The following is a 16,649-nucleotide window of genomic DNA, read 5'->3' as shown; positions in this document are numbered from 1 at the left end:
GGTGTGAGGGAAAGAATCCTTGATGAGGCTCATAATTCTTCTTATTCTATTCATCCGGGGTCAACAAAGATGTATAGAGACTTGAGGGATGTGTATTGGTGGGGCGGTATGAAGAAGGACATTGCAAAATTTGTTTCGGGTTGCCATAGTTGTCAACAAGTCAAGGCTGAACATCAAAGACCGGGTGGCCTAACTCAAGACATTGAGATACCTACTTGGAAGTGGGAAGAAATCAACATGGATTTTGTAGTGGGCTTACCCAAGGCTAGAAGAGGCTTTGATTCGGTTTGGGTGGTGGTTGATCGGATGACAAAGTCGGCTCATTTCCTACCGGTTAAAACTACTTACGGGGCTGAAGAGTATGACAAGTTGTACATTCATGAATTGGTAAGGTTGCATGGGATTCCTTTGTCTATCATCTCGGATCGTGGTGCCCAATTCACTTCTCACTTTTGGAAGTCATTCCAAAGGGGTCTTGGTACAAAGGTAAAGCTTAGCACGGCCTTCCACCCTCAAACGGATGGCCAAGCTGAAAGAACAATTCAAACCTTGGAGGATATGCTTAGAGCTTGTGTATTGGAGTTGAAAGGTAGTTGGGATGATCATCTTCCTTTGATTGAATTTGCATACAACAATAGTTATCATTCTAGTATCGGTATGGCTCCTTTTGAGGCACTTTATGGTAGACGGTGTAGGTCACCGGTTGGGTGGTTTGAAGTCGGAGAGGTGGCCTTGTTGGGTCTGGATCTGGTCATGGATGCTCTTGAGAAGGTAAGGATGATTAGGGAGAGGTTGAAAACAGCCCAAAGTCGTCAAAGGTCTTATGCCGATGTGAGGAGACGGGATCTTGAATTCAAAGTGGGTGATTGGGTTTATTTGAAGGTTTCTCCAATGAAAGGTGTGGTTCGTTTTGGTAAGAAGGGGAAATTAAGTCCTAGGTATGTCGGTCCTTATGAGATAATAAAAAGGGTTGGTAAAGTAGCCTATGAGTTGGGGTTGCCCAAGGAGATGGAATTAGTTCATCCGGTATTCCATGTATCGATGTTGAGGAAATGTGTTGGTGATCCTAACGCTATTGTACCTCTTGAGGTTGTGGGTGTTGTAGAAGATAATTTGACGTATGAAGAAGTCCCGGTTCAGATCTTAGATAGACAAGTTAAAAGGTTGAGGAACAAAGAAGTGGCGTCCGTTAAGGTGCTTTGGAGAAATCAACAAGTGGAGAGTGCTACTTGGGAGGCCGAAGCGGACATGCAAAGACGTTATCCTTATCTATTCAACTCCACTCAAGCCTAAGGTATTAAATCAAGTCCTTTGTACTCCATCGAGTCCTACATTTCAGCCTCTGAATCATTAATGTGCATATATGTTTAAATTGATGAGTTATGGATGCTTTACACTAAGTTTTGAAATCTTGAAGTGATGTTTAAATAAAATTTTTGCATTCATGTTGGGGCTGATATGTTCTTACTAAGTTTTGCCTTGTACGCCTCTTCCACATTCGGGGACGAATGTTCCCAAGGGGGAGATATTGAAACGACCCCAAAAAATGCCTGAAAATGTGCTTCGGAAACACCTATAATTGTAGTTTCCATATATCTCAAAATCCGTTTCGTTTTTCGAAAATCCGACTTCATATTCTTGTTTAGGGGGTCAAATTGAGTGGGAAATGGGTCTAACCCAAATTTTAGAGCAACCGTATCAAAATCCAAAATTTCCAAGTGAAGCCTTTTTCGAGGGTCTACTTTGGAGGGTCATATCTCCTAGCACACAAATTATTTGGTGGCCAATAATATATCCATGGAAAGCCCTTTGAGTTAGCTATCTAACGCACTTCGTTTCACCTTATTCGGAGTTCGGACGAAGAAGTTATGCCCATTTTCGTAAAGTCTGTCCGGCAGAAAATCCAAATTCCAGTAGCTGATTTTACTGTTCATCTACTGTTCACCCGCCTGTTTTTTTTTCTAAGTGTTGGACCCTTTTTTTCAAAGGACTTATATTAATTCCTAGATACCATAATCCAATTCCCATCCCAAAAAAAAACATTTCCCTCTCTACAATCCTCCATTTAAGAAGAAGAAGAAGTGGGAGCTAGGGCTTTGGATTCAAGGCTTTCTTCATCAATTTTCGTGGGAGATCATAGCAAAGGTATGGGGGTCTTGATCCTTGTCTAATTTTCCATACAAGGAGCCAAATCCAAAGTTACTTCAAAATATGAAAAATCTAGGTTTTCACTCAATCTCATGGGTTCTTCCATCAAATGGTTTTAAAAGGTTTCTAATGGCACTTTATGGTTATATTGTTGTTGTATTGACGATTTAAGATGAAAATACTCCATGAACCCATGATTTCTCTCTATTCCTAGTTTATGCCTTTATGAAGTGGTTGCTAGATAATGAATGTATATGAATCAAACTTGTTTAAAGGTCTTTAGATTGTTGAAGTATGTCATTACCCATGCTTATTTTATGGTGTATTGTTGGTGTATTGGTATGTGAGGCTTATGGACTTAAAGGCATAGTATGAGAAATTAGAGTGTTATCATGACATTATATGAATGAGAATCCAATGAAGATAATGTGATCATGTTATGAATGTAAAGGTGTTGTTGTAGGTTGTTCACTGTTTTGGTTGCATAATTACTACCCTAATTTCCATGCTCTTTGATTTCATTACATGCCTTCAAGGTGTTTGACAAAATGTCCAACTATGGAGAATTGATAAATTGATGTTTTAAAGCTTGAGTTATGAGATGTATGGAACTTCAAAGATGTGTTGATGACAAACTAAGCTTGTGTTTATGTTCATTCCAAACGTGAGATTGCATTAGAGCCTAATGAGAATTTCCTATATAAAGTGTTGCATGACCATGCCCGGTCCGGGGGAAAAGAACCGGACAACCATGTGAGAGGTTTATATCTCACCACCTAGGATGTTTGGGGTGTGACCAACATCAACCATGTGAGAGGTTTATATCTCACCACCTAGGATGCTTGGGGTGTGACCAACATCAACCATGTGAGGGGTTTATACCTTGCCACCAGGGTGTCCGGGTGTGAACGGCATCCCCCATCCTAAGTTGGGGTTATAGATTGGTTGGATCATGCATACACATATGATATCTACTATTAGTATAGATTTACTTAAACATGTTTTGACTTCACTTTGATCATGCATCCTCATATTGTTATTCATAATGCCTATGAAACTATTTCTTGTATTTCGATTGTGTCCTTGTTTATTGTTGTGTTGCACCCCGCATACTTAGTACATTCCAAGTACTAACGCATATTTTGCCTACATGATGTCACCATGTAGGGACCGGAGCTACTCTTGATCCTTCTCTCCATTCACGTGGCTAGTACGACGCTTATCCGAGTTTGTTGGTGAGTCCTCAATAATTCGAGGGCTATGTTATGTTTCTTACTCCTATGTTTTGAGACTTTAGCTTGCAATTGTATTTTAACTATGAGGGGAGCCGGTAATATGTCATGGCCCCCGTCCTATCTATGTATGTAGAGGTGTGAGTTGGACAAGTATTTTGTAAACGAGCTTGACTCTTATTCTATGATGTCATTTTGAAATGGTTTGCCTTAGTCCCTATTTCCCGTTAATTAATGTTGAATGTACTTCCGCGACCGATGAAGTGTGATGACAAGTTTGAGAGGCTTGTTTGGGGTTCCTTCGGGTTCCTCATTCGCCATGTCACGTCTAGGCCCTAGGCTTGGGTCGTGACAGTGTAGCGACAAAATCGGGATTTTATGAGGAAAACAACCCAAACTTCCTATTTTCTACAATTTCAATTTTTCAATTGTGGAGAGGCGATTTTGGGCAGTTTGCATCAGTTTTCATATGCAATTCATCGTTAAAGGTAAGGATCCTACTCCCCAACGTTGTAAATTGATTCTTAAGCCTTAGAATCTAGGTTTTTACTATTGAGGAAACGTTTTTACATTATTCCATGGTGGGAAAGAACCTTATGTTGGGTTCGATGATCATATTTCTTTCAGGGTTAGGATTTTTAAATAGTTCATGTATTAATTAATAAGATAATAGTGATTTATTGTTGTTTATATTGTTTGTTTTAGACTAAGAATAAGCCAATGCATTATGCAAGGGGAAAACTTGGGTTATTTAGTGTTTCAAATAGTTTTCATTCCAGGTCTGACTGTTGTATATTCCTGATTTATGTATATATACATGTCTACTAGTTCGAGTATCATTTGTGCAATGCATGGTATGGAGACATTTGAAATGACATCATATAGGTAATCTCATCCAATGAACTTGTGATTGTGACTTGTGGCTTTCAAGTGGTCTCATTCATTATGCTTTGTGATTGTGCATATTTGTTTGTGATTGTATATTTACTCAGGTACCACTCTAGTATGCTAATTATGGAAGGCTCGGGTACCACGCCGGTACACCAACTGTGGATGACTCAGGTACCACGTTGGTACACTATCAACTTGGGTTTATGTTCCATGAGAGGAATAGGAATCTTATTGTGGTTCCATAAGAGGACCCAAAATTTGCATTGTGATCATTTGGGACATGTAGTTATGCATTGTTTGGCCCAAGTGTGGTTATTTCATGATATGTGATGAAGAATATATGTGGTTGATGATTAATGTATGTTATGCATTATTTTGTGTTACAGTATTGTGGTGACTGTTTACATTTATAACTTAGACTTGTAACGTGATCCTACGAGTACACAATGATTTGTGTTCTGATAATGCACTTGTTCTTTTCCTTATTGAGTACAAGACATCTTCTGGTGGCTGATCCGAGACATCAGTCGAGCAATGCATGATTTCGAGTACAAGGGTGAGCTTCGTTGATCAGGCTACAATGGATTCTTCTGCAATCTTCTTGTCTATTTGTTTGGACATCGACTTATATAATTCAATTTATGTTTTTTGTCGGGGTCGCACTCCCAAGTTGATTGAGTTAGAGTTTTGCGTATGATCACTTTTCTGGCGTATGGGTATATCCGCATTGAATGATTTTAAACTATTGGGTTGAGTTTATGGTGACTTAATTCTTTAGTAACTAAACTATTGTTTTCTTTTTTATATTCTAAACTTGTTTTTGTATTGATGGTTTTGGGTGCATTCGGGTTAGTATTTGGATCTCCCACTGACTTGTTTAGTGTTGTTCGGGGTCATGACATAGTTCAACTTATATGTGTATGTATATTGTTTTGACTAATCTTTTGTATTCGAGAGAAGTCTCTACACTTTATTTTGGACTTGTACTCTTATAGCAGCTTTCAACTCTTGTCGACCAGGTCATGGAATGGGATCTTGTACACTTGTTTTTATTTATTAATTTATTCCTCATTTTTGTTGTGTTTTCCTTAATATATTACTTTTACATTCTCATTGGTTGTTGATTCATCGCAATATGCTTGCTACTATTCATTTTGGGATATGAGTTGGCTTACTTATTGGTAGATTATGGTAAGTGTCATCATGACTCGAGTTTTTAGATCGTGATAGATACGTCTAGTTCTCATCAAAACTAGAAACTATACTCTTAGAAGTTTGAAATTCTAGGTTGTTTTGTAGAAGCATGATGAAGTTATCGGCCATTGTTTATCTTTCTTGTATCTCTTATGTTATGGATATTGTGGTGGTCTTATCTTCCCGCGCAATGACTGATATAATTATGTTATAAGATGATTTTGAGTTACTTGAAATCATCACCAACACCTTGAGTACAACCTTCTCGTCCTTAGTTTTGTTGGATTATTCTTTATTTATCTATTGTTGTGATGTTTTTTGTATACGTCCTATTTATAGTATTTGTATGACTTTTTTTGTTTTTCTATTTAGACACATTAGAGGACAGTTGGAGAGAAGATAATCTAAAATTTTATGTGGGCTTGTGCTTGTGTTTTGTGTTAGTTGATGCAAAGATTGACATAAATATGTCTTTACAGAAACTTAATTATGATAAATTTTATAGAGTTTAATTAAGATAGATACAAATGGGTAGGTACCTGTTTTTATACAAATAGATACATATTTGATACATGATTCTTGAAGTTTGGGCTTTTAATTTTAATTTGTTTGTTTGTTCAATTTACTTTACATTCCCTCTAGGAATTTACAAAGAATTACCGTACACCTTTACCTCATATTAATAAAATGTTCAATGAATATATATATATATATATATATAAGAATTTCAAATCATAAAAAAGTTAACACATTTGTAACATTATTTGTTGTTTTCTCTTTTCATAATGCCATAACACACAAGAAAATGCAAAACCAAAAGAAGGTCATCAGAAAGTCTTCCAAAATGATTCTTCTGGAAAATCGTCTACTTGAGTCGGAGAAAGTTCCTCTATCTTGCCCAACCCTATAGAAATTTACTTATGGGGTCGTGATCTCATCATGAACCTGCCTAATAAAGATAAAGGGAAAGCCATATGATAGAAGTCAGAGCGACTTAAAAAGGCACGTCAAAAGAAAATCATCATTAAGCATAAAACCATGATGTACTTTCAATGGTAAATTCCAAAAGGAGAAATTAAGCGACCGCAAATAATGTGAAATTAAGCTACCACAAGAAAGACTCATGGGTTGTTTTTCACATTTTCTTTTGGTGCCTTGTTTCAATATAGTTGAAATTTTCCATTGAAATTATATCAATATTTTAATTCTACACGATGATTTTCTTTTGACATGACTATTTTATGTTGCTCTGCCTTCTCTCTTATGGTCTTCCCCACATCCATATGAGACGGATTCATGATGAGATTGCTACCATAGAAGTAAATTCCTATGAGGTTTTTCTAGACAAAAGAACTTCCTCCAAATCAAACAAACGAGTTTCTAGTAGAATCTTTTTTGGGTTAATTTATGATGACCTTCTTTTGGTGATGCATTTTCTTGGATGTTAAGACATTACGATAAGAGAAAACAACAAAGAGCGTTACAAATCTTATAACTTCTTTATGTTAAGAAATAGTTTTTATTTCTAAATATATATAAAAAAGATAGTCATAGAATATTTTATAATACGAGGCAATGTTATAACATCATTCTTTATAAGTTTCAAGAGGGAATGCAAATAGTAAATGAAACTCACAATCAAATTAAAAACAAAATCCCTGAATTCAAGATTCACGTATCATATATATCTATTTGTATAACAACACGTACGAATCAGTATATATCTATCATCGTTCAACTCTAAAAAATATATTCATAATTAAGTTTCTTGAAAGACATTTATTTCAAGATTTGCCCAAACTATCACAAATCACAAGCACATGCTTACATAAATTTTTATTTTTACTTCGGCTCCTCTAGTATATATGAACTGAAAAATAAATAAGTCATACATTCATCAAAGAAAGTTTAAAAATTGTTCAAAACCTCAATTTAGACCTTAATTATAAGAATCTAGACATATATAATTTTTGTGTCTACAAACTGACATGTCACATAAAGATATCACATCAAAAAGTGTAATAGGATAGCGAAGAAGATTGAAAAAGATAAAATTAGAACATAAGTGAGCACAATAATGAAAAAACTGACCAAGAATTGTTACATGTTTTTAGAAACTTTGATATCTAGGAAGTTATGTTTGTTTGAGTATTATATAGAGAGATTGTGTGAGGACATGTGTTGGATTGAAATTTGCATGTCATGCAGGTGGCAGTGGCGATACAAACATGAAATAAAATGGTCGAAACAATGAAGTTTTGTCTGTTACTGGTATTTTCATAAATTTTCTTTATTAGGCATTTCTTTGTTTAGAAATTGTGAATGAAGGGAGCAAGAAATTAAAAGGATTATGTTAATATAAAAAAAACTAGCAATATGTTCTATTATTTCTACTAGAGTTGGAGTTAAAGATAGAGTTATGTTGAATTATAAATTTTCTTAAAAATATTTTGAATAGTGTTTATGCTTAAATATAATACTTGAATACAAAAATATTGATTTTTCTAAATATGGATGGATGTGTTGGACAAGTGAAAATTTCTAAAGTGATTGAAAATCTCCATGTCAAGAACCAAAACGGATGTGATGGCACTTTTAATTTCCCACCAAGAAAAGTCAACCTCAACCCAAAACAACAAAAGAAATGCGAAAAGTAAATCAAGAATAACATAAAAGCGGAAAGCTTATTCAGTCTGTTATAGCTCCAAAACCAGGTTATCACGTGTAAAAGACTAATGCATAAAATGCGAAAATGAAATATAAATACAAGTCTCAATGTCTTTGACTCTACAATAGAACAAGGCATAAAATAAGACCAAGAAAACACATTGGGGTGCGAGACAACTACCTCTCAATGTCCTTCAAAACCCTGAGAAAATTAACATAGAGCGATCACATAGTATTGTGCTTGTAACCTACAAAAGTGTAGAAGCAAGGAGTGAGTACCAACCAACACGATATTCAAAAAGTAACCAAGTAAACAAGGTAAAACAACCTAGAAAACGAGTACTCCTTTCATCCTAACCTAACCTTCTCAAGCTACAACCTGTATAGAAATTAGCCCAACCTAAAAGTTCACAATACACAACTAACAAGTTCTCATAATCATAATCCAACAGTTAAAAGCTAATCGTCATCAAGTATCAAATATGAATATCACAAGTTTCAAGTAAATCAATCACAATAATCGAGTTCATCAAAACACATCAATAAACTACAAGGAACATAATATTTCAAGATTTATCACGCACAGTGTCAATCAAAATTCATGGGAACCATTCATAGTTCATGAACCCACCAGTAATGACCTTGACATCTATATCTCTCACAGGAAATGACATCGGCATCAATAACACTTGTTAAAAATGACCTCGACATCAATAAAATGTGCCAGAAATAACCTTGGCATCAATGACACTAGTTAGAAATGACCTCGACATCAATTACCGCCACATGTCTCATCAAGGTGAATATAAATCAATTGAAATGAGCAATCTCACACCAAAAGAAGAGATAATAATTAAATCCATAAAAATGCCATTAAAGCATTTCATCAATGAACACTTTAAGGCTCAAATCAAGACAAATTCACAGGTATCATGATGAACATATTGCCTTTTATTTAATCCCCTCTTTATTCATTTATAGTAAACAAGTGGAACAATGAACCATTCACCTCATTCCCATTACACCCCAATACACATAATGAAGGGAAATACAAGAATCAACTAGATTTACAAAGTTTAGGAAATCACCTTTATTAATTTAATCAACGCCAACTCAAAGTTTGGTCTTCCACATTAAAATAATATCCAATGCCACAAAATCTAGTTCAATGAAGCAATCACAATATGATTAAGAAATAACAGTTGCAGATTCATACATTTTGAAAAATAGATCAATCAACTCAACACCCCAACTGGGAAAATAAGGTTTGAATCAAAAAGTCAAGAAAACATTACTAAAGGGATTTGGAAGTCATGGGTAAAAACCATTTCAGAAAGGAGTTAAAATCACTTCACAATCAACATTTCACTTTAGAACTCATGTTCTTGAAAAACCTTTCCATTTTCTAATTAAAATCCCAAACTTTGATGTTAAAATCAATAAATAGATAAAGGAAAATAAAGTAAATTTTAGTGTCACAAAAGCTTACCCAAATGAATTAGCACAAGAAATCTCTTCAAAATTACCTCCAAGGGTTTTACAAAGCTCAAAATGGGAAGAATGGCTAAGACCCAAAAAATTGAAGGTCTAAAACCCCCCTCAGATGTCGCAAAATTGACCACTGTTTCTCAAAACTGTACCTCCGATAAAATTTGACCTTTTTTTTTTATCACAAACAAACTTTCTCTGAAGAGAAGGTTATGATCACAACACACCCTATCACGATCGCAAAGGTCAAGGGTACAAACCTCTCGTGAATCTTATCGATTCTTTGCTAAACCTAGTTGTCCATCGCTAAAACAAAGCACACAAACACCAGAAAATATCAGCTAACTCTTACATAATCGAAAGGACCCTCGAAATTCATTCATAATCCCATTCACATGATCCATATATGCAAATCGACTATACTCGACGTTCGAGACTTAATGGAACTGTTGAATTACAAATCCCAGTTCCTCTTGACCCGAAATCCATAAAAGTTACAATAAATGAACATAACACCTAAAAAGGCTAATACAAGATCGTGACCTCTAAAAATTCAACCAAGACATTACCTAGACCTAAAATTATCCCCTGAATCCAACAAAATTCTTAAAATTCTGATACGAGCATTGCAACCCCAAATGTTTACCAAATTTAATCTTAAGTCTAAAATTCCATAATTTTCGAACGTACGAACTTAAATTCTCAAAAGACATCAAATCTATAACCGACAACTCTCTTCAACAAATTTTCATATCCGGGGCGAATGGAATTGATGGAATTCCATTCCAACACTATAAACTCTAAACGACATTGAAAACCCTTTTTTAGCAACTTTAGCTTTTTAAAATCTAAAAATTCTCAAAATTTAAAACTTTTAACTCAAAACTTGAAACAAATTTCAAAACTCATTTGAAAATTACTCGGGGCCAATATCAAAGGGATAAAATGGTAATATTAATTAAAATTTCCAAAATGACCTTCTGATCATTACATAATCTACAACTAAAAACAATTTTCCTCATCAAACATAAAGTAAGTAAAAATACATGAAGCTTCAAAAAGCTGAAGTCATCTGCTACGCATAAAAGACAATGTCTCCCAAGTCACCTAACAAACATAAGGGTGCTTTAGTTGTACCTTCACTAAATCAATCTCCTTAGTCTTAAACATTCGAACCTACCTATGCCAGCTGGCTAAAGGTTCTTCCATAAAAGATAAGTATGAACCAAATAAATATAAATCAAGATAAATCACATAAGACTCATATAGCGCGTACTTTAAAAGCATTGAGACATGAAGCACAAGATGCACAACTAACAAGCTAGGTGGCAAGAAAAAATTATAGACAAACTCTCTCACTCTGCTAAAAATCTCAAAAGGTCTAATGAATCTAGGGCTAAGCTTGCCCTTCTTTTTCATCCTCATCACACCCTTCATAAGTGACACAGATAGCAAAACATGATCACCCTCAATAAATACTATGGCAAAAACTCTCTAGTTCACACAACTCTTCTGTCGACTCTAGGCTGTCAATAGTCTACACTGAATAATACGAACTTGCTCCATAACATATCTAAGTAGGTTTGTATCCAAAGGTTATATCTTAGCTGAATCAAACACATCGATCAGAGATCTACACCTTTTGCCATACAATGCCTCAAATGAGGCCATCTTAATACTGGAACGATAAATGTAATTGTAGGCAAACTCTTTTCGGAGCCAATAATGATTCCATCTAGAACAAAAACCAATTACACAAGCCCGACAAATAGTTTTCAACACCTGAATCATCTTCTCAAACTAACCTTATGTCTGAAGGTTGAAGGTTGTACTCACATATAATCGAGTATCGAAACCACATTATAAAGCCTTCCAGAAATGGGCTGTGAACAAAAAGCCTTGACTAAGGATAATAGAAATAAGAAATCCATGTAATCTCATAATCTGACTAATATATAAAGTTTGGCTAACTTCTCAGGTGTATACTTCACCCGAACAGGGATGAAATGAGTGAAATTGGCCTGTCAATCAAAAATATCCAAATTTATTCACAACCACCCACGGTGGTAGGTAGATAAATAACAAAGTCCATAGTTATCCATTTCCACTTGGCTCTTCTGAGTTATACCTCTAGGCCACTGGTGCTCACACTTGACATGTTGGCAAGTCAAGCACCTTGAAACAAAATATGTAATATCCCACTTTATATCATATAACCTGTAGTGCTGGCTCCGGTCATGACATCTTTGCTACTCTTGGATGAATAAAATATCGAAAAAAATGGGATTCATCAAGAACCAATCTAATAAAGCCACCTGTCTTGGGAACACAAATTCTGCCTCTGATCCTAAAGACACCATCAAAATCAAGGACAACCTCCTTAGCTTCCCGTCTCAAAACTTTGTCTTAAATGAGAGACAACTTCTAATCATCAAACTTGTTCTCATGAATCTTCTCAACCAAGGAAGAACGAGACACTATAAAAGCAATCAAACGTGCAGCTCCTCAAAAATTTGCAATCGGATAAGACTGTTGGCTAACCTCTAACATCTCTAGCAAATAGTCTCTATTTGACACTGATAGCGGCAAGACTCTCCATAATTAAAATCTTCATACGCAAGGCATTGACCACCACTTTGTCTTATCTTGGGTAATACAAGATGGTAATATCATATCCCTTCAGTAGCTCAAGCCACCTACGCTGCCTCAAATTTAGATCCCTCTTATTAAAGATGTACTAAAGACTTATGTGGTCAATAAAGACCTCACAATGTACCCCATACAAATAATTCCGCCATAGCTTAAGAACAAACACTACAACAACCACCTATAAATCATGAGTAGGGTCGTTCTTCTCATGGGTCTTTAATTGTGTACAAGCATAGGCGATTATTTACCCAGCAACATCAAAAAAACACCCAACTCGACTCCAGAAACATAACAATAAAAGGTAAAGTCTACACCTTTCTTGGTTATAGTCAAAGTAGGATTGGAAGTCAACAAGTCATTGACCTTTTGAAAGCTCTCTTCACACTAGTCATACTACTAGACGCTAACACTCTCTTTAGTCAAAGAAGATGTGATAGTGGAGAAACTCTGAACAAATTGCCTATGATAACCTGCAACACCCATAAAACTCTAAATCTCAGTGACTGAAGAAGGCCCGGTAGAATCTCAAACTACCTCAATCTTGGATAGACCCACCTGAATACCTTCATTGGACATCACATGTCCCAAAAATGCAAATGAATCAAGCAAAAGCTCAAACTTCACGAACTATGCATATAATTTCTATTCCATCAATCTCGAGAATACAATTATCAAATGTCAATCATGATCCGCCATAGCCTTGGAGTATATGAAGATGTCATCAATAAAGACTATCACAAAAGAATACAAATATGGTGGGAACATCATGTTCATTAACTCCACGAAAACTGCAAGGGCATTAGTCAAGCCTAAAGACATTACAAAAAACTCATAGTGCCCATATCGAGTCTTGAAAGATGTCTTAGGGATATCTGATACCTTAATCATTAGGTCATGATAGACATACCTCAAATCAATCATAGACAATAAAGATATCCACTGAAGCTGATCAAATAATTCATCAATATGAGGAAGAGGATATTTGTTCTTCTCTGTCACTTTGTTACACTACAATAAACATCCTCATGTTACCATCCTTTTTGCTAAATAACAAAATAGGATCACCCCATGGAAAAATACTACTGTGAATGAATCCCTTGCTCAATAAGTCTTGCAACTGATCCTTCAATTATTTTAACTCTAATGAAGCCATGAAACAAAGAGGAATAGAGAAAGGATCGGTACTCGGCTTCATGTCAATAGCAAAATCAATATCACTATCTAAGTCTGAATATATAACATGATATAAACTACATGATGGGGAATACCCAATATAAGTCTGAGTATATAAATTTTGAAAAAGAGTTTAGAATACGCAACTATAACTCAAAAGCTAAAGCGGAATCTGTGTATTTATGAAATAAGCCTTTAATTGACTAGAGATTCTAGGACATGCCCTAGCTAACTCTAGAAAATCTGAAGCTAAATTGAAATACTGAATATAAAGGAACATTCTATCGTCCTTGCAGAATAAGAATTCACCACTGAAGCTGTTGAACTGGAGATCGGGATCCGATCTATGCGTGGTCTGGCTTCTGAGTACCTGAACCTACATCATGAAAGGATGTAGCGCAAAGTATGCGTCAGTACATGGAATGTACTAAGCATGCAGGATAGGATAAAAGCTGAAAAAAACATACTAAGCAATAATATAATTTGAACATGCTAGAAAATACTTGAAACATACTGAAATAAAGTGAACTGAATACAATAACCAAGTACATAACATGCTAAAACTGACTACGGAAGTACAACTGAAACCTGGTCAAATTCATTAAATTCTGATGGTGGGTGCTACTAATAACTGACATAAAACCACGTGAGCTAAATGGGGAGTCCGATGTATACGCCCCATTGAGAGTACCCAATATACCTTTCCAAGGGTATAGAGACATGTCTGGCGTGATCAGTAAATGTAATTCCCATAGAGGGGACTTATAAACCTATGGGGCACGTAGTTCTGGGACTATATGGGGATGCTGAACCGTAGTCCACTCGGTCTAAGCCTACGCCCAACTAGAAATGTGAACAATATATCATAAGAGATTTATACTGGATAGCTTAATATTCTGACATGCAAATCTGAGAATGCAATATTTATAACTGAACATGAAACATTCGAAATCTGAGGCATGTATATCTGTTTAAACTGACCTAACTAGTGTAATTCATGACCTACACAAATCTAGAAAACTACGATTTTGAATTTCATGCAAGCAACTAAGCAACGGTGTTACAACAACATGAAAATCTGATTTCAAACATTCTAAAAACTAAATCACAACAATTTCTAATGTTCAAGAAAACCATAGGTCTAGATAATAGGAATGGAATCAAGAATCTTACAGAATTCTAAAAGCCTAAGGGCTGAAAAGGAACTACTATTGAAATCTCACATACCTTGTAACAAATTTCATTGAGAAATCTTTTGATTTCGGGGTTAGAACTGATGAAACCTTGCTTTGTTCATGGAAAGGCTTGGTCGACTCTTTATCATCTCTTTGTTCTAAGTTTGATGAATTTTTGGAGAATGATTGATTAGGGAAAGATCTGACTAAGTTCTAGGCTTAAACTGACCAGAACTATGTAGTTTAGGGTTAAACAACGTAGTTTAGGGGTTAAAAAATGTAGTTTAGGTTCCTAACGCATAAGGGAAAAGACGAAAATGACCCCAACATAAAAGCTATCGGGGCCAACGATGGGCCAAACCGATGGTTCGTCCTGGCAAATATTGTTTGTTGTCTGAGGGTGGGGGGTGCAGACCACAATCCACGGACGTGGACCATAGACCGTTGTTACACCTACGGTTCATAGGTCCTGGCCGTGGGTCAGGGTTTTCTAGGGTTTTCTGAGTGGAGTTTGGCTGTCTAACCACAGACACCACCTATGGTCCGTGGCTCTGCCTATGGCATGTAGGTGGCATCTACAACTTCTGAAAATCTATTGTTTGGTCCTTTTTTTTTGATACGGGGTATTACATTATCTCCCCCTTGGTAACATTCGTCCTCGAATGAAGTCGAAACTAGCTGAAAAAAGGCAGAAAATAGCTGCACACCTTACCACTAAGTACTTGAACCTGATTTCTAATTGAATTGAGTTCCAAAAACATGTAAATATGCTGAAAATGCAAGTAAAACTTAGGGAATATGATAATGAGACTGATTTTATGCTAGAGTAAACTGACAGACTGGACAAGAGATATTACCTAAAGCTAAAATAGTATCGGAAGGAAAGAGATGAGGATACTTAGCATTCATGGCTGCTTCATCTTTCCAAGTAGGTCCCTCTATGAACTGACTCTTGCACAAAACCTTCTTTGAAGTGACCTCTTTATTTCTCAACCTACGAACTTGATGATTAAGAATTTCAACTGGCTCCTCTTCATAGGTGAGACTGTCCTTCGCAGCCACACTCTCTAATGTCACTATCGATGATGGATCACCCACACACTTTCTCAACATGGAAATATAAAAGACCGGATGGACTACTGCTAGTTTTGCTGGCAACTCTAACTCGTATGTCACATTTCCAACCCTCTTCAGGATTCTGTAAGGACCTACATACCTCAGACTGAGGTTTCCTTTCGTGCAAAATATCATCACCCCCTTCATAGGGGACACTTTCAAGAAAACCCAATCATCGACCTCAAATTCTAAGTCTCTTCTTCTCACATCTGCGTAGGACTTCTGACGAGTTTATGCTGTCTTTAGACTATCTCTGATGAGCTGAAATTTTTCCATAGCTTCATGAACCAAATCTGGCCCAATCAATACTACTTCACCAACTTCAAACCAAAATAACTGGAGATTTGCATCTACGAACATATAATACCTCAAACGGGGCCATCTGAATACATGAATGGTAACTGTTGTTGTAGGTGAACTCTACAAGAGAAAGGTGATCATCCCAACTACCCTTGAAGTCGATCACAAATGAGCTCAAGATGTCCTCTAAGTTTGAATGGTATGCTCTGCCTGACCATCCGTCTGTGGATGAAATGTTGTGCTGAGATTTACCTGGGTATAAAGACATTTCTGTAACGACTTCCAGAAATGAGCGATAAACTGATGGCCTCTATCTGAGATACTAGACAAAGGAACCCCATGAAACCTGACTATCTCATTAATGTAAAGCTTGGCGTATTCCTCCGCCGAATCTTTAGTCTTGATAGTCAAGAAGTGCGTAGACTTAGTAATTCTATCTACTATTACCCAAGTGGAATCATGTTGTCTGTGAATACGGGGTAAACCTGTCATGAAGTCCATGTTTATCACTTCCCAGTTCCTAGTTTGTGATGTTCTACCTTAACCTGTTTGCAATTAGGATAGTTAGCCACAAAATCTGCTATGTCTCTCTTCATGTTGTTCCACCAAAGACTTC

The sequence above is a fragment of the Solanum verrucosum genome, unplaced genomic scaffold (assembly GCF_900185275.1).
Source record: "Solanum verrucosum unplaced genomic scaffold, falcon-dt-bn FXZP01000068.1, whole genome shotgun sequence".
NCBI lineage: Eukaryota > Viridiplantae > Streptophyta > Magnoliopsida > Solanales > Solanaceae > Solanum > Solanum verrucosum.
Note: the sequence above shows the minus strand (reverse complement) of the source record.